This window comes from Prionailurus viverrinus, chromosome F2, assembly GCF_022837055.1.
Source record: "Prionailurus viverrinus isolate Anna chromosome F2, UM_Priviv_1.0, whole genome shotgun sequence".
NCBI classification, from domain to species: domain Eukaryota; kingdom Metazoa; phylum Chordata; class Mammalia; order Carnivora; family Felidae; genus Prionailurus; species Prionailurus viverrinus.
This window is the reverse complement of record NC_062578.1, coordinates 20,559,195-20,583,251: the sequence shown is the minus strand read 5'-3', so window position 1 is coordinate 20,583,251 and position 24,057 is coordinate 20,559,195. Positions and strand designations below refer to the sequence as shown.

Sequence of the window (24,057 nt, the reverse complement as noted above, 5' to 3'; positions counted from 1 at the left end):
TCTAAACATTTTTTTCCTATCCACAATAATTTTCTCCAGGTGCCTTCTTCTACAAGTTTTTTAGTTTAGTTCTTACATTTAGATCTGTGATCCTATCCATTTTGAGTTAATTTTTTTTTTACATTTATTTATTTTTGAGAGACAGAGAGCACATGTGGGGGAGGGGCAGAGAGCAAGGGAGACACAGAATCCAAAGCAAGCTCCAGGCTCCAAGCTGTCAGCACAGAGCCCGACCCGGGGCTTGAAGTCACAAACTGTGAGATCATGACCTGAGCTGAAGTCGGATGCTTAACTGACTGAACCACCTAGACGCCCCTATTTTGAGTTAATTTTTGTACATCATGCAGGATAAAGATCAAGGTTCCTTTTCCCTCTCTATATGTATAACAGTCTCTGCCATTGTTTATTGAAAAGACTGTCTTTCTCGTGTAATTACCTTGTGACCTTTATCACAAATGTGTGGGCCTGTTTCTAGATTGTGTTCTCTTCCTTAGGCTAATACCCCACTGTTTTGATTATTATAACCTTATAGTAAGGTTTGAAATTAGGTAGTACTTTTCAACTTTTTTTTTTTTTTTTTTGAGTATAAAGTTTATTTAAGAGAGAGAGAGCACAAGCAAGGGAGGGGCAAAGAGAGAGGGAGAATCCCAAGCAGGTCCTGCGCTGTCAGCACAAAGCCGGATGCAGGCTCGAACCTGCAAGACCGTGAGATCATGACTGGAGCCGATAGCAAGGGTTGGACACCCACCAGACTGAGCCCCCAGGCGCCCCTTTTTCAACTTGGATGAGTTTTAAGAGAGCCCTGTCTCAAAAATTTCCCAACAGTCTCCATGTTTATGTATCTCTCTGGAGGCTGGGCAGATAAAGCCATGATGACATTTGAGGGAAAAATCAGTTCTAGTTGGTGGAGCGGAGGCCTGAAGCCTCTGTTCTCCATCCTTTCGTCGAGCTACCTGTCAGAGCTAGCAGCATTTAGCAGGATCACACTTGCTAGGACAGCAGACGTACCACCTACTGTGTACCAGGTGTTTTATGTATGTAATCGTCTCATTTAATACTTACAAGATGCTGCAGACGGACATTATTACCCTCATTTTATAGTTGAATCCACAATAACATTTCCTAGGTCACGTACCTCAGCTGCTGCTAATGACAGAATAATAGGAACGGCAGCCATATGTAGATGATAGAGGCAGGCTTCGAGAACTGGTCTGTGCGATGATGCTGAACCCTCCTAGGTTCTTTGCGAGGTTCGAGCTGCCTCTGATAGCGACCCATTGCTTTGTGGAGAGGCGGTGTATCCTTTTAGTTCATACAGTGGAAATAGTAGTGGTAGTAAGAAAGAAGGTGACAAGTATCCCTCCGCCCTTTCTTGCAAGGTTCCTGACTTTCATTGTGTCTCTCTGCCCGGACCAGCCTAGCCTTCCCCTCTCCCTCCCTCGAAACACACTCCGGAAAGAACTTTGTGAAAACTGTCACGACTGGTGGGCAGTAGAAGGTGTTGCTTTGTCATGGAGTTGTTGCTGCCTGTACTGTCGCTTTAAATGGCTGAGATTTTCCCTTAGGAACTTGTAAAACGTTTTGTGATTCTGTGTTTGTAACTATTTCATTATAACCTCTCATTTAAAACGTTACACTGAGATACCATTTTGTACTGTGGAAATTATCCACACCTTCACGTCCCCTCTATCTCTTTCTTCAGCATTGGATGAGTCGGCACTTTCTCCTCCTATTACGTTAGCATATTAGTAAAAACACGCCGAATAATATAGACCAAGCAGTAATAGTTTAATGTCATCACTCCTAATAATCACAACTTTTAGCTCTTGATTGTTTCATAGTGTGATGTCCTTGAGCGAATTAGTTGTTGGTATCGAATTATAATGGGCTTAAGTAGGGCAGCATAATGAATACATTTACCCCAGTAGAGCTGGAAAGAACTGATGGCTTCTATTACATAACAGTTTATTGCACACTACTCACTGCCTGCCACTTGAGGAGAATCCATTCGTTTTACTTACTGTGATAACTTCTTATTTGCATACAAATTTTCTTTTGTTTTTCATGAATCATCTCTGACTGAACCCTAGCTGCATTTCATTACATTCAATGATCTCTAGACCGATCAGGTTCTTGTAAAAATCCAAATGGAATTTTTTTCCGTTTCTTTCCCCTTTACGCCTCTTTTTCTTTTTCCCTTTTAGACCTCTTAAAAAGTAGTAAACCCGAATACACGTGAAATATCATAAGCACTTATTTGTTGTGTTTGTATTCCTCACGATGCGTCTTGGCAACAAACTTCTTTGGTGCAGTGGAAGGGATTTTTGTGTGGATCAGAGAAAATGTTGCAGGGTCCTTTGGAGGTAAAGTCTTTGTTCTCAAGGGTATACTCCCAGAAGAAATTTGGTGAGCATCTACCGTCATGCTCGAACATGTTCATTTCTTCCTTATCTACATTTGCTCTTGCAAATTGTTAAGATTGTCATATATAGCATTTTTGAATCATTTTACTTATATTTTTTTTTAATTTTTTTTTCAACGTTTTTATTTATTTTTGGGACAGAGAGAGACAGAGCATGAACGGGGAGGGGCAGAGAGAGAGGGAGACACAGAATCGGAAACAGGCTCCAGGCTCTGAGCCATCAGCCCAGAGCCCGACGCGGGGCTTGAACTCACGGACCGCGAGATCGTGACCTGGCTGAAGTCGGACGCTTAACCGACTGTGCCACCCAGGCGCCCCAAGACATTTTTTTTTGAGATAGCATATTACCTGGTCACTTCTGAACTTCTTTAAACAATTATGACATAGATTTTTATTTCAATAATTTCAAGCCTTTTGGTTTCCTATAAATCACAGCAAATTAAGATCGTGATGCAAATTTTATTTATTTGTTTACTCAGCAGACATTTATTGTGCATTGTGTTCCTGTGTTCTGGGAGGGCGGTCTGGAAATAGGGGGCTCAGGCCTCTGCTGCTTCCTCAGCTTCTCATTAGATCTAAGCAGCTACACGAAAGTGTAGTAAGAGTTACGGTGGGAACTAAAAATTTGTAGGATAGACACCTCATAATTCACAATGAAATGTGGCCTTGCATATTTGATGTTTTCTTATCCAAATAGAAGTAATACAGCAAGTCTATGTCTTGATTTATCATGCAATTTAATGGCAAGATATTATTAATGAGTTATTTGTATACTGGTTGTAAAAATCACCTCCATGCTAATGAGTCTAAGAGGATTCTGCATCTTTTTATTCATGGTTGCTTGTTTGTTTGTATTGCAGATTTCTCTCGGATTTGGCTACAAATTTATAGATCTTCTGCACTGTGTACAGGCACAGGTGAGTTCAAATTATGCCCTTCTATTGGAATTTTTTTTTTAATTTTTGTTAACATTTATTTATTTTTGAGAGATAGAGACAGAGCACAAGCAGGGAGGGGCAGAGAGAGAGGGAGACACAGAATCTGAAGCAGGCTCCAGGCTCTGTGCTGTGAGTGCAGAGCCCAGCGCGGGGCTTGAACTCACGGACTGTGAGATCATGACCTGAGCCGAAGTCGGTGCTTAACCAACGGAGCCGCCCAGGTGCCCCTGGAATATTTCGGTTTTTAAGTAAAATCAAATATTAAAAATTATTCTATTCAGAGTTTAGCAAAGTAACATGTAAATAAATATAAATAAAAAACAAAGTGCATATTTGTCAGCATTTCTGTTTTATTGTAAAAATTCTGTCAGAATGTGTTAGAAATGAATTGAAAGGTGGTGATCTTATCCGTTTATCAGCGCTTACTGTGTATATTTGGGATAGGTTTATATATACCCATGGGATAATTTGAATTATGTCATAACCTGGCAAAATGTGTTTACATTTATTTTTATATATAAATAAAAGAATAGCTGTTATCAATTTTGGCAGCAAATGGAGGTAAATGGTTTAAATTTAATAAGCAGGATTTTCTTGTCCAACCAGTCTGAAATAGCTTCTCAGTCACTTCTTAGCACACAACCCTGGTTGATTTTTATCATGTGATATATTTTACTTACCTCTTTACAGTCTTCCCTATGAAAATATAAGCTCCATGAACTTTGAGACTGTTTTTGTGTTATTAAAAAATAGTATCCCTGACTTTTTAGGATAGTGCCTGGTCTATAGGAAAGACTGAATAAATGTTTGTTAATATAATTATTAGGTAGTATATATTAAGAGTTCATTTATATTTAGAGTCATTGAACTCTGCATCTATAAATACAAACTAGAAGTAGTTTTTATACTTATGTCTAAATATGAAGTTAATTTGTATCAGATACTTAAAGTATATGACTCTTAAATGTTCTGAGAAATTACCTGTGTTGCATATTTTATGTACTAAAGTATACTTAATCAAGATAGAATTCAGAGGGTAATGCTTCCAGTTCTGTATTTATTTTGTCACTACCCTAGAAGGTTCTTATGATCAAGTTGCGGACAAACCTGAAGCAGGTGTGAGAGCTTTTTACCTCCTTACTGGATCGTGCTGCCATATTGGATATGTTTTGTGGTATCTTTATAGAGAGTGAGAGATTTGAAAATTGCAGTCTCTAAAAACCAAATAAGTTAGAAATTTCCCACTACCTGTCACTGGCTACACAATGTGACTTCCTTACTTGGTTTTCTGTTTCTAGATTGGGGAAATTTTTTGGTCATTTTTCCACTTCATATGTTGATGTTTGAATTCATGATCAAAAAGCTGTAGGAGGGACACCTGGCTGGCTCTGTCAGTAGAGCATGCGACTCTTGATCTCGAGGTTGTGAGTTCAGCCCCACATTGAGCATTGAGCTTACTGGAAAAAAAAAAAAAAAAAAAAAAGATAGCTATAGGAATAAGCAGACCACCCATTTCCTTGTGTCCTTAGCAGTTTTCTTTAGGCGTCCAGGATATTGGTTGCTCTTTTGGGTTCTTCTCTTGTTTTTTTTTTTTTCTTCTTCTTTTTCTTTTCTTTCTTTTTTTTTTTTTTTTGGTATTTAAAAAAAATGTTTATTTATTTATTTTGAGAGAGTCAGAGAGAGAGAGTGAGAGCGAGTGTGCATGCACTAGTGGGTGAGGGGCAGAGAGAAAGGGAGAGAGAGAATCCCAAGCAGGCAGAGCCCAATGCGGGGCTCCATCTCACAAACTGTGAGATCGTGGCCTGAGCTGAAATGAAGAGTCAAATGCTTAAGTGATTGAGCCACCCAGGTGCCCTTGTTTTGTTTTTTGATCTGTTTTCTTCAGGCATTGGTCTCTTTTTCTGCCACTGTGATTTTCATTTGTAGAAAGAATTAAGTCTGACCTTTAGGTTTTTTTTTTTTTTTAAACAAAATTTTGTAAATTATATAAGGGTTTTGTATGCACATTTGATTTTCTAAGTGCAACTTGCAGAGATTCCTTTGATAATGTTAATAACAGCAGCTCTTTCAGTGTGTGCCAGGCATTATGTAAGTGCTTTTCAGTTATCTTTAGAAGAACAGATAAGGAAATTGAAGCTTAGAAAGGTTAAGTGACTTTTCCAAGGTCATATCCAATAAGTGGCAATTTGCCACTCCAAAGACCTTGATCTTAACCACTGAGCTCTATTTTATGCCTAAACAGCCCTGAATACAGGCATGTGGTAGTAAGTGTAATATAGGAAGATCATGTTGATATGTGCAGATTTCAAAATTAATTTAAAAGTCAAACCATATTTGCTTATATTTCATTAGCAGGTCCTAACTTTTAACCTTTATTTCAAACTGTGAAACATGACAACCCATCTGAAATTTAATGACTACCTAAACAATTTAAAGCTCCAATCTGGCACGTCCATTTCATACTCGCTTTTGGAGGGGGAGGCACATGGGGGAAAGCAAGCCATTTGGATTCCTTTTTCCATTATAAATGTGGTATGCTATGAATCAGCATTCTTTACCCCTTGAAATATTAGAAATTTTAGTTTACAGATGGCATTTGTGGCCTGATGGATGAATCACTTTTCTTAGAACAGGTTGTATGAAATACAGTGATTATAGAATTACATAGGACTCTTAACTTGAAAAGCATAATAATTTATATCTTTGGGAACATTTTTAAAATTATTTAAGAAATGAAGTGGCTTGGCTTTGAGGTAGAGCAGAGTCGGCTCAAAGAGAACTTCAGCTTTCTTTTAGTTTTTTTTTTTTTTTTAAGTTTATTTATTTGTCTTGAGAGACAGAGAGAGGGAGGGAGGGAGAGAGAATCCCTGCTCTAACAGCACAGAGCCCAATGTAGGACTCGTTCTCATGAACCTTGAGATCATGACCTGAGCTGAAAGAAATCAAGAGTTGGATGCTTAACCGACTGAGCCACCCAGGCCTATTATCTGTTTAGTTTGTTTTCAAGGCTGAGAAGGACATATTGTATCAAAATACTTTGGGGGTGACTGGGTGGTTCAGTCAATTGAGCGTCCAACTCTTGATTTTGGCTCAGATCGTGATCCCAAAGTCAAGAGACTGATCCCCGCTGTGGGGCTTTGAGCTGAGTGTGGAGGCTGCTTAAGATTCTCTCTCTTCCTCTGCTCCTGTCCCCTGCTCATGCTCGTGCTCACTCACTCTCAAAATAAAATAAAAATATATTGACTTTTAACATGTGTGATAATGTGGACAACATGTTCTTGAAGACAGTGTTGTTGAATACATCTTAAAATTTTGATTTGAGAGCATGATTAATCATATTTCCTTACACTTTCCAGAAGGTTTATGTCTATGAGTATAAATGTAAATTTCAGATTTGAGTATCCGGAAAGGGACTTCTGTAGTTTGAATTAAAAAGACAATTTATTTAACAGACCACATTGTGCCTCTTAATCTATAACTACATCGGTATTTCCATTCCATTCTTACATTTGAAGCAATTTTAAAGTTAGCCAATAAAATAATTCTAGAATTGATGGTCAAAACAGGAACAAGCATTAGATAGATCTGTTGGACAATATAGCCTCAAAATGTAATTTTCCCTTCACTATGGAAAACTAAACTCACTGTGGAATCATATGTACTTTGTATTTACTTCGAAGTCTATTTTCTGTATGCCGGAAGATTTTGGGTGGGATGGGTGGGTGAAGAATTGTTAGAGCCAAACTCTGAGATGCTAATATATGGAGATACAAGTTCTCCAATAAAGTGTAATATACTTTTGGTAATACTAATATATTGTGTTGTTGGTAATACTAAATACTCAAAATTTTATTAAGCATATCGAGACATAAAAAAAATTCTGTCTGTATTGGCTATGGCATTCAAGCCACTAGAACATTCAAGGGAGTATTTGTTGCATTTTGAATTCGCTTTTCGTTCATAGATGTGAGATGTGTGGTTAGCAGCCTGATTTAACTAAGAGATGTGTGAGTTCCCGTGAAAATGGGGCAGCTTGATTTGAGCTACAGATCTGAAGCTCTGAGCACTGTCTACTGAAACTCAGTATTGATCTAAACAAACATGGAGGACATTTAAATATATATATCTTGCTTCAGGCAAAAATCTACAGACATTTAATTGTATTGCTCCTTTGTGTATTTCCTTGAAATGCTGGCATGGTAGGCACTGTGATCTGGGAAATAACACGCATTTTGACAGTTGGCAAAATGCCCTCAGTCATTTAACTGTTCGAGCTAGAATCTTAACCCTAGCCCCACTCGGTAGGCACCTCTGCTCTTAGTGAATAGAGTAGACTGCTGAACTCAGGCTTACTGGTAAGTCAAGATGATCGTCTAGTGGGTGTCACTGACAGAGAGCCATCAGTTGGAAACTGTTTGGATGACAGGCCAGTTTTTAAAGCATCTGTACTAGTCTGCTTTCCTCCTTTTTTATGTACGTACTAGTGTCCACAGATTGGACTAGTTGTCCCCATCAAATTAGATTCATTCAGCACCATTAACTCTCCTTTCTCACTCCCCTCCCTCCTCTTTTTACCTTCAGGCCATGCCTCTTTCCTTCTGATTCTCCTTCCTTTCAGAAAGATTTATTAATTGTTTATCTTGTGCTGGCCTATGCTCAGTGCTGTGGGAACCAGTATTTCCAATAGCCCAAATTATTCAAGTGGAAAAGGAATATCACTACAAGCTTAACTCCCTATTTCCTTGCTCATTGTTTTTACACTGAGCTTTGGCGTTTTGAGTTTTCTTTGAAAGAAAAAAACTGAACAGTAATTTCTGAATTATATGTCTTTTCTTACTAAAAGTCTTAATCTGTCCATAGTAGTAGAGGTTGAGGCACCAGCAACAACAATTAAAGCTATCTAGCCTAAGTAAACGTTTTGTTTGTATGGGGTTAACGATGCTTGCAAAGTGCGCTCCGGGGAAGGCACACACCTCCTGAGGTAGACGTGTTGTGCTTGGTCAGGTTGAGGTAATCAGAGTCTGGACAGTCTGTTTGGAACGGTGTCCTTGCTATTTCTATAGGTGCGGACAAGCAGAGTGATATTAGTAAGCATAGTGCATGGATGAAAAACATACCAGAAATATGGGGAGAACCTGATTCTTCTGGTTAACTTAAATTCTGGAAAAGCAAATTTTAGAATTACAGACAGCAACTTAAAAACATATTTTTAAATCAAATTCATAAGCTGTTTCTTGGATTGTAAGACAGTTGAGTTTCAGTTTAGAGCCATTTTACTGTGAGAACACTTTTTTTCAATTGGAAGTTTTGTTTTTTTTTTTAATGTTTGTTTACATTTGAGAGAGAGACATTAGTGGGGCGGGGGGGGGGGGGGGAGACAGAATCCTAAGCAGGCTTCAGGCTCTGAGCTGTCAGCACAGAGCCCAATGTGGGGCTCAAACTCACAAACCATGAGATCATGACCCGAGCCGAAGTCAGCAGCTTAATGAACTGAGCCACCCAGCTGCCCCTCAATTGAAAGTTTCTACGTGTGACTTCTGCTGGTGTAGCTGGTGTTTTTTGGAAATCATTAAAATTAAAAGTATTACCAATCTATACTTGTATAAATCTTTTGAGTTAGCATGTCTTAGAGGAGGTAGCACCAGAGTTGGAATCTTCTGAGACGGTTAGAGTGGGCTCTGATTCCTCAGCTATGCTTTTCTGTACTGTAGAACAGGTGGATGTGTACCTGGAAGTGAGAAGACGTGGTTTAGGGATTGTTAGTACAATGTGTTTCCTGCTTTTTTTTGTTGTTATTGGCCTTTTCATTTCAGTTCAAACTTGTATACTCTACTTATCTGGATAGTAGAGTTGTTAGCTTTAAGAAGAAGGTCTCTAGGAAGCAAAATTTCACATAAGTGCTACCATAGTAACTTCAGGAATTCATGGCCTTTGATTTTGAGATAGTAGGCTTCTTAGCTGTCTTGTTCACTTTTACTTTGGAAGGAAAGTGACAAATACGTGTTATTTTCTAGGGAGGTGTTGAATTTGAGTCAGTTAACCTTGCCCGAATACCCTTAAAGATAAAACAGCAAGTAAATAAGGCTGCTTCCATTTACTTGACTTCTACTTTTGAAGCTCAAATCATTTATGTCTTTCTCCACTGTTTACAACATCTATATATAAGGGATAAATTAAGCATTTATTATGAAATTATCCATATCCATAGAATTAATTAAGTAGATTTTCTTTTTTTTCCCCTCTGATTCTTTTGCTTTAGGCTATAGATGTTTCTACTGAGACTCAGATAAACCGGAGAAATCTAGAGAAGTTAACAGCAAATTTTGCAGATTGTGATTTTTAATCTACTTCCATGCATTGGGTTGTCTAAGCATTATTTGCTACCTCATGAATGATTCATGGGTGTCTACAGTCAATGGAAATGTATTTTTTGTCCCAGTTACACCCTGCCTTCCCATCCAAAAAGAGCAAAGGGAGGATAAGACATATATATAGTCTTTAATAGTGGCTAAATGGGAATTTAACCATGTACTATAAATGTATGTAGTTTAATTTTGAAGGATTTCTTAAATACATGTCTGTATGCAAGGTTGGTTTTTGTGGTATCATAGCCTATAGGATCGTTTGCCTTCACTGCCTTTTTTTTTCTTTTTGCTTTTTGATGTATTTACAAATAATTGAATTGATTTTGAATTTATTTGAGGACTTCACTTTCTTTAAGAGTTTTCAATTTTTTGGTGCTAGCTACATGAATTTTAATAAGCAAAATCCTACCCTTGACATTTTGTGGTCTCAACCTAAATGTCTGCAACTTTGCTACCTATCAATGTCACAGAGTTGGAACACAGTTTTATTGCACTTTCTTGAGAAGTGAAAAAGGCTGAAAAGGCAAAAGTGTCATAGGCCAGGATAAACTTCGGTGGAAAGATGAGTGGGGAAGTTTATAAAAGACCTACCAATGCCTTATTGGAGTACTGAGACTTCCAAGTCTTTGTTTAAACTATAAAATAATATCTTTAAAAGAAACAACTGTGCCATAATTATTGAATTGATGACTTAAACTAGAATAGCGAGAGTAGGGGCAAAAGGAAACTGTTGATCTCTCAATTTCTTTAATTTCTCTGTCACTCACAAAGCTATTTGATCTAGATTTCTTTTTATTTTTTAATTTTTGAATTTTTTTTTTGAGAGAGTGAGCGCAAGTGGGGCAGTGGGACAGAGGGTGGGAGAGCGAGAGAGCATCCCGAGCAGGCTCTACATTCAGTGCGGAGCACAACGTGGGGCTAGATCTCACGACCATGAGATCATGACCTGAGTGGAAATCAAGAGTCAGATGCTCAACAGACTGAGCCCCCCAGGTGCCCCATCTAGGTTTATTTATTTTTTTAAGTTTATTTATTTATTTTGAAATAGAGAGGGAGCGAGCAGCAAGTGTAGGCAGGGGAGGGCAGAGAGAGAGAGAGGGAGAATTTCAAGCAGGCTGTATTCCATCAGCAGAGTCCGATGTGGGGCTTGCTGTCACGAATGTGAGATCATGACCTGAGATCAAGAGTCAGATGCTTAACCAGGTGAGCCACCCAGGCTCCCCTAGATTTCTAATTCTATCTTTTATAGACAGTTTTATTGTAGTCCAGAAAATAAACTTTTGTTTCATAGGTTATAAGACAGAGTATGAAAATAGAAGATAGTTTTGAGCTAACGTGTTTTGAAACTATATTGTGATTACTCAAGCTATTATATTTGAATAGAATAGAAATGTAAAATTCCTTTGACTTAAATTAAACATCTGTTAGACAGATTAGGCTTGCTTCATGAGTCTTATTTATACGCAATTTTGTTTTATTAACCTAGTGGAATCTAGAGTTTATCTTTTCTTTGAAACTAGATGCTTTGGAACATTTAAGTTTTTCTCTAATGTAGACGTTAAATGTTTAATGTTGCTACTTCAAAATACACACACATTTTCATAAAATCTTTATTGTCTTCCATGTAAGTTATTACTTTGAACTTGTTCACTGACATAGTTATATGATATGTCAAGGTCAGGTTCAGACTTTCTCTTTAAAGTATCTCTTGAAATATAAAAAATAACCTTTTGTAAAATACTGCTGTTATCTCTTAAAATGTATTTTTATTTTAACATATCCTAAATGCCCGTGCATATTGCTTTAGACCATAATGTGTGCTCACCACATTTACGTATCTCCCATCTATTCTTTTCCTCTTTATTTTTAAAAGTAAATATTAAAAACAAACAAACGAAAAAATTAAAATCTTTCTCCTTTCACACCACAGTGGCTTATCACCAAAGCTGTTCAGCCTCCAGAGTGAAATGAAAGCTGTCTGCCGTGCTGTCCACAGTCCCGCAGACCTGCTGTCCTGCTGGCTGTCCTTGAGTCCTGTGGGGTCTGGGACTGCCACAGCAGGAGCTGTATGCTTACTGCCTGACCCTTGCTTATTCTGGGATAGAAAATAAGAGGCATTTATTTATTACTTATTTATTCCAATACGTTTGATATCTTTGGCTTCTCGTGATACTTCTACTTCAGTTTAGTCGAATCATTATTTTTACTGAGGTCCCTGTTGATTAAAGGTCCTATTTCCTACTAAATTACAAGGGCTGGTTATGCAAAGAATATACCTGATCATTTGTTTATATAACACATTGAGGTCTCATGAGGTGGTTCAAGTTTTCACAGCGATTTGAAGCAGAGATAAATACAGGGCACCTCGAGGGATAGAGAGAGAAAAGGAAAAACAAACATTTACCATTCCTTTAGGCAAGACGTGGTTCTTAGCCTTTCCATGTGTCGTGTCAGTTTAAACCCTGGATAAATTCTTTGTATCAGAATGTGAAGTGTGTTCTGAGTGTGTCTAAATTCTCTGATTTGAAGTTGAAACTAACCTACTTTTTATTTCCAAAGCGCTAAAATTTTATTTCTTAGGCTGTAATGTATATAGTGAAACGGAACTGTGTCTTTCAACTCATCTGCTTTTAGTTGAATCTTGTAACTGTTGCAAAGACTTTCTGTGCCACATTTTAAACTAGTTAAGTAGGAAAAATGATTCTGATCTCAAAAAGGGGGAAGTTTTGATTAACTGATCCCATCAGATACTGCAGAATGAGCTTTGTCAGAAGAAAGTACTCAAAAGATGTAAATCAAAGATGTGAAGAAAATTGGGTTAGAAGCATCCTGCTTTGTTAAGATACTTTCCTGTTATATAGAACAACATGTTAATGTTTTGTTTTTCATTGTTTTATTCACCGAGTATTTCTAACATTATAGTTGACCGTATATGTACATGTAACTTCCGTGTCAGTGTCATGAAATAAATTTGTCTTACTTAAAATAATATTACCTGAGGGGCTTTTGACTGGCTCAGCTGGCAGAGCACATGACTCTGTTTCAGGGTTGTGAGTTAGAGCCCCATGCTGGGTGTGCAGATTACTTAAGATCTTAAAACAAAACAAAACACAATTGCTGTATTACTAAACACTAATAATCATGATGGGACCCCAAATAGGTAGAAACTAGGACGCGAACATAAGTTAAGAGGTAAATGTTTAAGTCATCTGTTTAATTAAGTGTAGTTTGCTTATATTTGATTACATTTCTTAGTTACAGCGCCATCATCAGGGTGCTTTCAATATAGAGACGTGACTGTGGGACCAAATACAGTAAAACCTTGGATTGCCGGTAACTTGTTCTGCGCGTGTTCCACAAAGCGAGCAAGCATTTCTGATACATTTTAACTTGATAACTGAGCGACGACTTGTAATACGAGCAGTAAGTGAGAGTAGTACGTGACGCCGAACATCACAGGACCACAAGTGAGCCAGTGTTTCCTCTCTCTCTTACTCAGTGACGATCATCCCCTGGGTGATCGTCTCCCCTGCTCAGATGCTTGGTCTCAGTCCGCGGTGTTTGGCAGAAATCAGTGATGTTTCAGAACGCTGGAAGGTGCCCACCACTGGCACTGGTGTAGTTTTTGTCACTTCACAGTGCCTAAGGACAGTCCTCTGCTTAGGAATGCTTTGCTTCATTCTAGGTCAGGCTGCCTGAGGATATAGACCCTTTCCTCTGCTCCCTTATTGCCAGTTACATTAAATACAGTAGATGACAAGAGTTTATCAATACTGTACTGTAGTCAGCATCCGTGTGAGTGTATACAGTGGCCCCCATGCAGGAGAAGATTCCATTGGGCCAGTAGATAGCAGTGATTCTGTTAGTGATGGTGAAAGTGGTTCTACACAGTACCCCTCCTCTCTCTTGTCTCCCTCACGCCAGCCACGAAGGTTTTCAAAGGTAAGCGCAGGTTAACTTGTTTATTTTTCTTTATATTTTGTGTTTTCTTTATTTTATTATATTACAGTATTGTAATCATTTTTATGTGAATATTTTTGGGTTGTGGAACAAATCATCTGAGTTTCCATGATTTCTTATGGGGAAATTCGCCTTGAAATACAAGTGCTTTGTATTACAAGCATGTTTCCAGGATGAATTATGCTCACAGACCAAGGTTTTACTGTATTATCAACACAGAGCCTGTTTCAATCATAGTGAAAGTAGAATAGAACCTCCTTGGAACTGAAAGATCATGTATAATTGCTAGTATGCATATTGTGCTTATCATGTGCCCCATAGTGTTCTAAACTCTCCCTATAGTAATCCACATAATCCCCAAAAGAAATTTAAGTACCCACTACTGTGTTAACATTTTAGACATGGGGAAATGAAGGCACTGAGGGGTTCGGTTGATTTGCCCATTGTTGTTCACCTACTTTTATTAGCCAGTTAGAGGGAAAATTGGGATTCAAACCTAGGCTGTCATTGGTAGTGTTTTTGTTTGTTTTGTTTTACCAGAAATTGAGTTTATTTGGGAATAGCACAGGAATTGCAGTTTGAGAAACAAACGTGTAACACGCTACAAGTGAGTCTTTTGAGGGTTTTGGGTGGGATGTACTTACAGGCGAATGGGAGAAAGTCCACCCAGAGTGCAAAGAGGGGGAAATCCCGCCATAGTCTAAATAGTAAGTTCGTTGGCTTGAAGAGGGGAAGAGATTCTTGGGAGGATGTTCATTGGTTAGCAGATAAGTGTCAGTCTTCTCTAAATCAGACATTCAATGGAAATCTGTCTCTTGCTTCTTAAGTTCCATTCTTTGGAGGGCACATGGACGAGATTCTCCAATTCATATCCTCAGGTTCCATTTTAGATTGAAATTCCACATTTTCCCGTTGATCAAGATCTTTTGCAGAAAGCATTGCTGATCCCCCATGTCGTTTAGACATTATTTGCCTTCTCTCTCTCTCTCTCTCTCTCTCCCCCCCTCTCCCTCTCCCTCTCCCTCTCCCTCCCTCCCTCCCTCCCTCCCTCCTTCCCTCCTTCCCTCCTCCCTCTGTCCCTCCTTCTCTCTCTCTCTCTCTCTCTCTCTCTCTTCAACCAAAGACATTATTAGATGGAGTACATGTTCCTTGGAGCTGAGGAGGACCATCCTCAGGTATCTTGTCCCACAGAGGAGAGAAATGGCAAGTGGATTTTATTGGACTCATTTGAACAACTAAAGGGATGAGAAATGGGGACTCCCAGTCATGTTCCTTTCCAGTGGTTAGTCAGTTTCCATGGTCAGTTAAATTTTAGGGTAAACATAAATGCAATATTCTTAGTACAGTGCACATTGGTAGTGCTTTGCCTATGAAAGTTTGTTCTCTTAAAAAGTAAACAACAAAAAACCATCATCAACAAAAAAGATTAATAATTTCAAAATAAAGTTTCAAACTAACCAGGTATGGGTAAGGATGTGACCAAGGCGTAGCATTGTGCTTGCTGTCCCCCCCTCCCAATGAGGGTCTGTGGGCCCAAATCATTGTGGTAACTAGTGACACTGAAAGCCCATAAAGTTGGTAAACTGTGTATTAGAAAGGATTATTTGATATTAATTAATAAGGAAAAATGCAGGTCACAGAAATGATACTAAACTGTTCCTTGGCTTCAAATTAAGTTTCACGGATAATTCATTCAGTAGGATTTGTGTTTGGGCATAAATCTATTTAACATGGGTTATTTTGTTTGAAGGATGGAAAAAGAGGCCAGCCCACTTTCTTTTTCATGCCCTTCTCTTAAAAATAACTTTAGAAGTTTTCCTTAATTAAAAAAAAAATGTTAAAAAGGAATTTCCTCGGGTACCCATAATACGAAAGCTTATATAGGTCCCTTTCACACAAAAAGAAGAACATTTTCAACTCAAAAGCAAATTTCAGTTCTTAAAAATGTTTATTTATTTTGAGGGTGGGGGGAGGATCCGAAGCAGCCTCCACGCTAGCATGGAACCCGATTTGGGATTTCATCCCACAACTGTGAGATCATGATCTGAACCGAAATCCGGAGTCAGACACGCGACTGGCTGAGCCTCCCAGGTGACCCTCAATTTTTATTAAGAAAATTATATTAAAGTGAGGTGCCTGGGTGGCTCAGTGGGTTAAGTGTCTGACTTTGGCCCAGGTCATGATTTCACGGTTCGTGGGTTCAAGCCCCGCATCGGGCTCTGTGCTAATAACTCGGAGCCTGGAGCCTGCTTCGGATTCTGTGTCTCCCTCTCTCTCTACTCCTCTCCCACTCATGCTCTGTCTGTCTGTCTCTCTCTCAAAAATAAATCAACATTCAAAAAAAATTTTTTTTAATTATATTAAAGTGAGTAAAGAAACCTTTCAATTACTTTTAAAAAGCTTGATTTATATTGAAGTATAGTTTCCATTTCTGGTTGACTCTGTTAATTTTTAGATAACCATGGTGCAACCTTAACAGACATGGCGTTTACATTTTATAAAATGTAAAAAAAATTAGGCCACTCATTTTCTCAGATTTCTCCCAGTTTTGTTTTTTTTTTTTTTTTTACATAGGGAAAATTATACCTGGATTATAATCCTAAATTATAGGATTAGTATATAATGTTTTTAGTTGTTTATGGGTTTTTGTGATATACCTAACAGTGTTTACCATGAATATAAAAAGAGGTTTTTAATTACCACCTGGCATGTACTTTACTCACAGCTGCCATTTTCCTTTTTTTCTTTCATTTTAAAGCTGTTATTAAGCATATACATAATGAAGTTATACTTTAATTAATACTGCCAAATATGCTTTTAGTGTTTCAGTAATTCATGCTATTTCTTAAATCATTGATTAAATCTAGCTCTAAAAATTATACTTCTAAGTCTTTATTCTGTAACTCATGGTGAAGTCTCTAAGTCTTCTAAAAACTTTTAATAATAGCTTGGCTACTTCCTTTCAACATAAAATGTGGAAATAGTATTTTTATATTAGAATGTAAGTGGGGGCACCTGGGTGGCTCAGTCGGTTAAGCATCTGACTTTGGCTCAGGTCATGATCTCACGATTCGTGAGTTCGAGCCCTGCATTGGGCTCTGTGCTGACATCTCAGAGCCTGAAGCCTGCTTCGGATTCTGTGTCTCCCTCTCTCTGCCCCTCCCCTGCTTCCACTTTGTCTCTCTCTTTCTCTCTCAAAAATAAATAAATATTTTTTAAAAATTTATGTAAGTGTGTTTTAAGCAAGAAGCTTTTCTTACATACCTACATTCTGCTAGTCTTTTATTATATTTTCATTATATCCTTAATACTGGTTTGGGAGGGAGAAATTATTCTCATTTTATAGATTAAAAATGCTGAGGCTCAGAGAGATTACTCAAGGTCAGGTAGGTGTAGGTAGCTCTAGAATTTGAACCTGGAACTATACATGTCGCAACTCCAATCTGTTTCTAGAATAATTTAGGGCTTCCTCTAGTGGTGCAAATGGAACTTCTTGATTAGTTGAAAGCCCGGACTTCTTTTTCATTCCCCAGCCAACTGATGGTCTCTTCCAATTTAGTCTGTATTTATTTCTGGAACAGTTTTTGTATACACAGTAAGGTAGGGTGTTTTAAGTATACAGAAACAATTTATTTGGACTTTGTTTCATATACATCTTACAGTGTGAAAAGACAAGTGGCAGGCATTAAGTTACATAAATGGGATTACAAAGCAACGTATTGACATAGGTAAAGTAATGTACTGTAGCAGGTACATAGCATGGGAAGGCCGATGGACGCTGGATTCATTCTTCTCTGTCGCTTGACCCTCTTGACCAGATGGTTATCTTGCTGTGCAGCCTAAAGCTTTGCTGTGTGGTCTAGATCATTACAACCAGAGTAGCTAGAAATGAAGCACAGAAATAAGGGTTATTTTTTGTTGATGGGACTTAGGTGTCACAAGGTGCTCATTTCTTGAACATTCTGGTTAGTAGTGTTTTTATGGTATAATCTCCATTTCACAGGTAAGAAAACCTGAAATTCTAAAGCTGGATGCTTTTTCAAAACAAATACTGTAACACTTGAACATATGGAGTACAATCCACCATGTTCAAGCCATTTGGTTCTGGGCTTTGCCATGTACTGCTCCTTGGGGTTAAGACAGGACACTGCGGGCAGAAGGCTACATTTCTTTTCCTCTGAGGCCTCTGATTCTGCTCACTGTTGTTACTTTTGCTGTTCCCATTCAACAGTAGAGGCTTTTCTGCGAATATTCTCTGGCCACTTTCAGTTAACTTACTTTTCCCCCTGATCTGCTAGAGACCACAAATACAATGTTTTCTATGTTACCAGCTGCTTATGCTCCCTGAATGGAGCAGGGATTTAAGTTCCTCTAGCTATAGGAACATCTTTCATACCTGAGACTTCTTTTAAAAATTCTTTTTATTATGTTTCTTTATTTTTGAGAGGCAGAGAGAGACAGAACGCGAGTGGGAGAGGGGCAGAGAGAGAGGGAGACCCAGAATCTGAAGTAGGCTCCAGGCTCCAAGCTGTCAGCACGGAGCCCAATGCGGGGCTTGAACCCAAGAACCGTGAGATCATGACCTGAGCTGAAGTCGGACGCTCAACCGACTGAGCCACCCAGGCGCCCCTACCTGGGATTTCTAATAATATTTTTTCCCTAAATTTTAATGAGTGGCTCATGATGCTTAGTTACCATCTTCTTTAGATGTGTTCAGAGCCAGGATGACGATACATGTGCCACTCCTCCCACCCCCCTCCTTCCCCTCGCAGGTGTCCGTAAATGATGTGGTATTCTTTGCACAGCTGACACTGGCTTCTCATTCTTGATATTACATATGGAGTGGGAAGCCACCAACGGCGTTATGCAAAACCATTCTTCAGGAGTCTGGTAGGCTAGTGTAGCTACAAGCACTCAAACCCAATTCTGATTTTTTTTTTTTTTTTTTTTTTGGTCATACCGTTCTTTCTATTACATTCTACCAATCACTGAGGACAAAGTTAATGTCTTCGTTTCACTGCCTTCCCCCGTCTCCAAGAAAAGAAATCTAGCTGAGACGAACATCAAATTTTGTAATACTTGATGAATACTCTGTTCAGAAAAAGTGGCCTCACCCTTCTTAATTCACTCATAGGGAAGCAAATGGTGGACAGAGTTTGAAATTCAGTATTCCTACATCTTGCATGAAATTGGGAAGAATTTTATATAACCAAGCCCGATCCTTCAGTTTTACCAAACAGGTTGCCTAGAAAACAATCCATAATTGCATAGGTTAAAACAAAAATCATTTAAGGATTAAAGCAATGACACGAACTCCCACAGAATCGTGGTCTTTTCTCAATTGGTCTAATTCTGGTGCTGGCTTTTATCATTCTGAAAGATTCAGATGTCCTAATTTCCAGAGGGCTTAGGATTCTGCCCTCGGTCTGCAACCTACTTGCATTGTTTCACTCACCAAAGGAAATAGTGGGAGTTCAGCTCTGGTACAAGTCATGCTTTCCACTGAGATGCCCCTAAGAATAGGGCATATTATTTGGGCTCTAAACTGTGTAAATATTGGTGCACAGTGGCAGAGAATTGAAAGATGGGTGTAATCTTAGTTTGATGCCTAATTATAGGCTAACACAAATGATTCCTGATGTGTAGTTCTGGACTCTTGACGGTACAAAACAAACCTATCTCAAACCAGAATGAGCAAAGTTGGAGTTTATTTCTTCAGATAAGTGGGAAGTCCAAGGCTACAGCTGGCTCTCGGTGCATCTGGATGGGAGGACTTAAGAAATCTCACTAGGACATTCTCTTTTTCTTTTGACTCTGCTTTTTTCTGTGTTGGCTTCTTTTTTCAATTAGGACTTTGTGCGATGGCATAGCTGGTCAGCAGCTCCAGCTTCCATCGTTTTAAAAGCCACTACTGCCCTGTAACCAGAGCATTTCCCCCGCCCCCCAATAGCTCCAACAAAAATTACAGGAGTAACTTATTGGCCTGGTTATGCTACCTGCTCATTTTAGAACCAATCCTGGCGAGGGACTGGGGGTAGAGCTAGCAAATTGGTCAGTCCCTGGTCACACTAGGGTGTGTGTGAAAGGATGGAAACCCTCCCAATGGGAACCTATATGACCTGACAGTGGAAGGCTGCTTGTCTCTGTTGGAGAGAGATAGCCAGATTAGGTTTTGTGTTTCATGTGTTTTCATGGTTTTTTTTCAAGTCCAGAGCTTAGACGAGTTCTGTCTACTCACAGGAATTGGGCAGGTGTGCTAATAAATACCATTATCTCATCAAAGTGACAAATGCATGTTGAGAATCCATTCTATTCCGTTTATTGTAATAGATCCACTAGCTAAAAGAAAAGACAAATTTTGCTCACTTGAAGCTTATATTGGCATTGAGATGATGCATCTGAAGAGGCAGAGTACAGGGGCGCCTGGGTGGCTCAGTTGGTTAAGCGTCCTACTCTTGATACTGGCTCAGGTCATGTTCTCGGGGTTGTGGGATCGAGGCTGAGCACAGAGCCTACTTGGGATTCTCTCTCTCTCCCTCTCTCTGCCCTTCCTTCCCAAAAATAAAATTTTAAAAGTAAAATAAAATAAAATAAATGAAGTACTCCATTGTAAAAGATAAATAAATGAAATACAATAAAATAATTAAAAAGGTAGAGTATAAACAGATCTGCGGCTAAGGGAAGTCCCCACAGGGGGAGGTGGGCATACTTCCAAGCAGAGAGCGCAACATGCACGAAGGTCCAGTGGTGAGAGAGCCGTTAACTGAAATAGTTCCTATATGTGCAACAGAAACAGAGATCATGATTATAGAGGTCAGTGGGCCCAGAGGATCTAAGAGTCTTTTACTTGCTGAGGCATTTTTTACCATAATCTTGAGTGCCATGGGGTCCATTGAAGGATTTAATGCAGAGAAATGAAATGATGAAACTTGTATTTTAGGATGCATCCCCCGTGCTTGGGCCAGTGGACTAGAGGAGAGCGAGACTAGAGGCTGAGCACATTTGGGCTATTGAAGTTGTCCATGTGAGGTGATAGAATATGAAACCAGCGGGGAGGGAAGGTAGAAAGTGAATGCTCAGGGAGGGAGGAATCATTGTAGGTCCTACAAAAAAACCCTGGTTTTGTCTTCTTTGAATAACCACTGTCCCTATGGTCTACATCATACCATTAGCAAAAAATAATTAGTAGATTTTCTGTATTGACAGAATTATGAATATGGGAATGTTCACGGCAGCATTATTTATAGTAGCCCCAAATAATTCAAATGTCTAGTAGCTGATGAACAGATAAATAAAATGTATATATGTACTACAGAACATAATTTGGCAATGAAAAGGAAATGAAGTAGTGATAGATGCTACAAATATTATGAACATGGACAAAATATTATGTTTGGTGAAAGAAGCCAGTAACAATAGGCCACGTATTGTTTGATTCCATTTATATGAAGTGCCCAGAATAGACAAATCCATAGAGATACAGCGTAGATGAGTGGTTGCCGGGGACTGGGCTGGCAGCGGGGGCAATAGGAGAGACTGCTAATGGATATGTAGTTTCTGTTTGGAATTTTGAAAATCTTCTAAAATTGATTATGGTGTTGATTGAACAATTCTGTGAAAGCACCGAACTGTACACATTAAATGGGTGAATTGTCTAATAGAAACAATATGACTATGGCCATAAAGTCACCCTTATCTAGAAAGCAGAAGACCGGCTAGTAGAATGAGGCATGTAGAATAGGTCAAGAAATGATAAGAAATAGCAAAAACTGGAAAAAACTTAAATATCTAACAACAGAAGAATGGTAAGTTATGGTATATTCATAAAAAAAGAAATGACAGTGAAAATCCTGATAATTAACATATCTACATTTTAAAACTTAATAACTTATAGATACGACCTAAAATAGTATTTGGGGAATATTTAATTTAGGAGTAACACATCTTCATGCTGACCCTTAATACTGTTACTAATATGTTACCAAAGAACACTAAGAAAGCAAAGAATCAATATATTTCAGAGTGATCTTATTTCAAAATGTGGAGGGTTTTTTTTGGGGGGGGGAATTTTAAAAAACTTTTAGGGTCAGCTTCATTTAACTGAAAAATTTAGTGTATTGCACATCTTCAGAGGAGACCCAGTTAACAATTTCTCACCTAACTCTGAGTTTAAGAGAAAGGACAAGGTTATTACTTGGAACAACAGAAGAGGCAAAGGATAACTACAACAGTATTAATAATATAGAGCTGAAATGCAGCATGGTAGAAAGCATGGCATAACCATGGAAGGTAAAATAACACAGATAAGTCCTTGGGATTTCAGAAGGAAATTGGACAGTGAGCATCACCCAAATTGTAGGTGACTTCTGTCATGTATGCTTTATTGCAAAAATATTTTGCAAACCCTTTGGGCCCTTTTATCACATTTTTTAAATTGAGGTATAATTGATGTATAATACTAGGTTTGGGCGTACAACATAATGATTCGATATTTGTGTGTATTACAAAGTGATCACCACAAGTAAGCCTAGATAACACCCATCACTGTACATGGTCAGAATTTTTTTTTTTATCTCTTCGGATGTCTCATTTTGTTTTTATAGGACCACTAAACCAATCAGGAAAAAACCAAAAGCAAACGTTTGCTCTTAATAAGGAAAGCGAGGAAGTGAGTAGAGAGTGCCCATAGTTGGGATTGGGGGATAAAGGGTGAGAGAGAAAGTGGGACAAAACTTCCAGGGGTCTGCCTAGAAAGAATCATAGAAATTGGTTTAAGACAAGATATTTTGGCTTCAGTATATTTGTTCTATCATTATTTTTTGTTATTGATTCTAAAATTATTGTACTTACAAAATGAGACTGCGGAGTATAAGGTAGTGTTAGTGGCTAATAAAGAATGAAAAATTATCAGAAATCTTAGAATGCCGTATATTTGTAGATGATGTCTGTATTTTAAGGGTCTGTGTATCAGAATTTCAGAGGATTGTTTTAAGACTAATAGATGTACTTACATTTAAAATTACATTCAGAAATCCTTACTGCAGTATTTTTTAACTTGCTTTTTAAATCTCAATTCACTATCCTTGAATCTTTTTTTCTCCCTAAGAGCAAGTCCCCCGTCTTAGAGGCTAGAGGATTTATTTCTCTTTCCTGAGAATTTTCTTTCCTTAACTTTTTAATTGCAGTGCTGTTATGGGTCCTGCCCCAAATTTTTCTTAATTTTTCACTCTTCACTTAATTGAGCACATCCGTTTCACATTAGGGATGCACCTCTTTTTATCTTAGGAAGAAACTGATATTCTCTGAGTGAATTATGAAATTCTCCTATTCAAATTAATGGCAAATGTTGAAATGTGTTTCTGATAATTAGGGAATCATTAATGGAAGAACCATTCTAGATCTTTTCAAAAGTCTTTCCAGTCACCTTACGTCGAAATTGACAGAGAGTGCTTTGCAAAGTTTAGTGTTATTTTGAAGGCAGAATGAACTTATTTCGGGGCCAAGATATTTCTGCCATACTACCAGCTACACAGCTTTTATAATTTTCAAAAGTTTTCCTATGTAAGGATGTAAGGATATAAGGATAGGAACAGATCTATTGAGCAACACATTGTTATTTTTTATTTTTATTTTTTTGCAGTTTCTTTCATTGGAGCACATGTATTCTGCTGGTTGTCACATCTGTCCCATCCTAGTTCTCCGAAAGAATTGCCAGTTAGAGTCTAGTTCTTTGTGTTGATGTTTTTAATTAATCAGGAAAGGACAATTTGCTTTCAAGTCTTAGGCGAAGGTCCTTGCTAATTGGAAACAATTCAAAATTTCTTTCAGATTTTCTCCACTGAACTTGTTCTTCTCCATTTAGCTTTGGTTTTTTTGGTTTTTACTTTTTGAGTAATAGCACTTTGATTTAACTTATTTTAATATATAAGATTTGATCATTTGTGCTGCCTGATTATTTGGTTTTAAAAAAAGATTCAGAAGTGTTGGAAATAAAATTCAAATTTACATGATTTTTAGAAATGTTTATTCATTTATTTTGAGAGAGCGTGTGCAAGTGCTTGTGCGAGCTGGTGGGGGGCGGGGAGCAGAGGGAGCCGGGGAGAGAATCATAAGTAAGCAAGTTCCACCCACCCAGCGCAGAGCCCGTGGGTTCCATCTCATAAGTGTGACATGACCTGAGCTGAAATCAAGAGTCAGATGCTTCCCCTCAGATTTACATGATTATGTAGTATTTTTAGGCGTGCAGCTATTTTATAAGCTAAACTAGAACTATTAGTCCTTTCTTATTTCTTTCTAAGGGCTATAGTCTACCCATAGATGCTTTCCCATTACTCTTATTGAATTTATGGTGATGATTTCAGCTTGCTAGGAA

General features: G+C 38.3%; 1 protein-coding gene and 1 pseudogene across 8 annotated transcripts in view; both read left to right on the top strand.

Annotated features, from left to right (window-relative positions):
- NCOA2 (nuclear receptor coactivator 2) overlaps positions 1-24,057 on the top strand; it is a 292,763-nt gene that overhangs the window by 95,302 nt on the left and 173,404 nt on the right. For all 8 annotated transcript variants that reach the window (XM_047841918.1, XM_047841908.1, XM_047841909.1 and 5 more), the window contains exon 2: positions 3,283-3,339. The gene's annotated coding sequence lies outside the window, so the exon portion shown is untranslated. The remainder of the gene's footprint in view (positions 1-3,282; positions 3,340-24,057) is intronic.
- LOC125156180 (tigger transposable element-derived protein 1-like) overlaps positions 1-24,057 on the top strand; it is a 178,090-nt pseudogene that overhangs the window by 94,953 nt on the left and 59,080 nt on the right.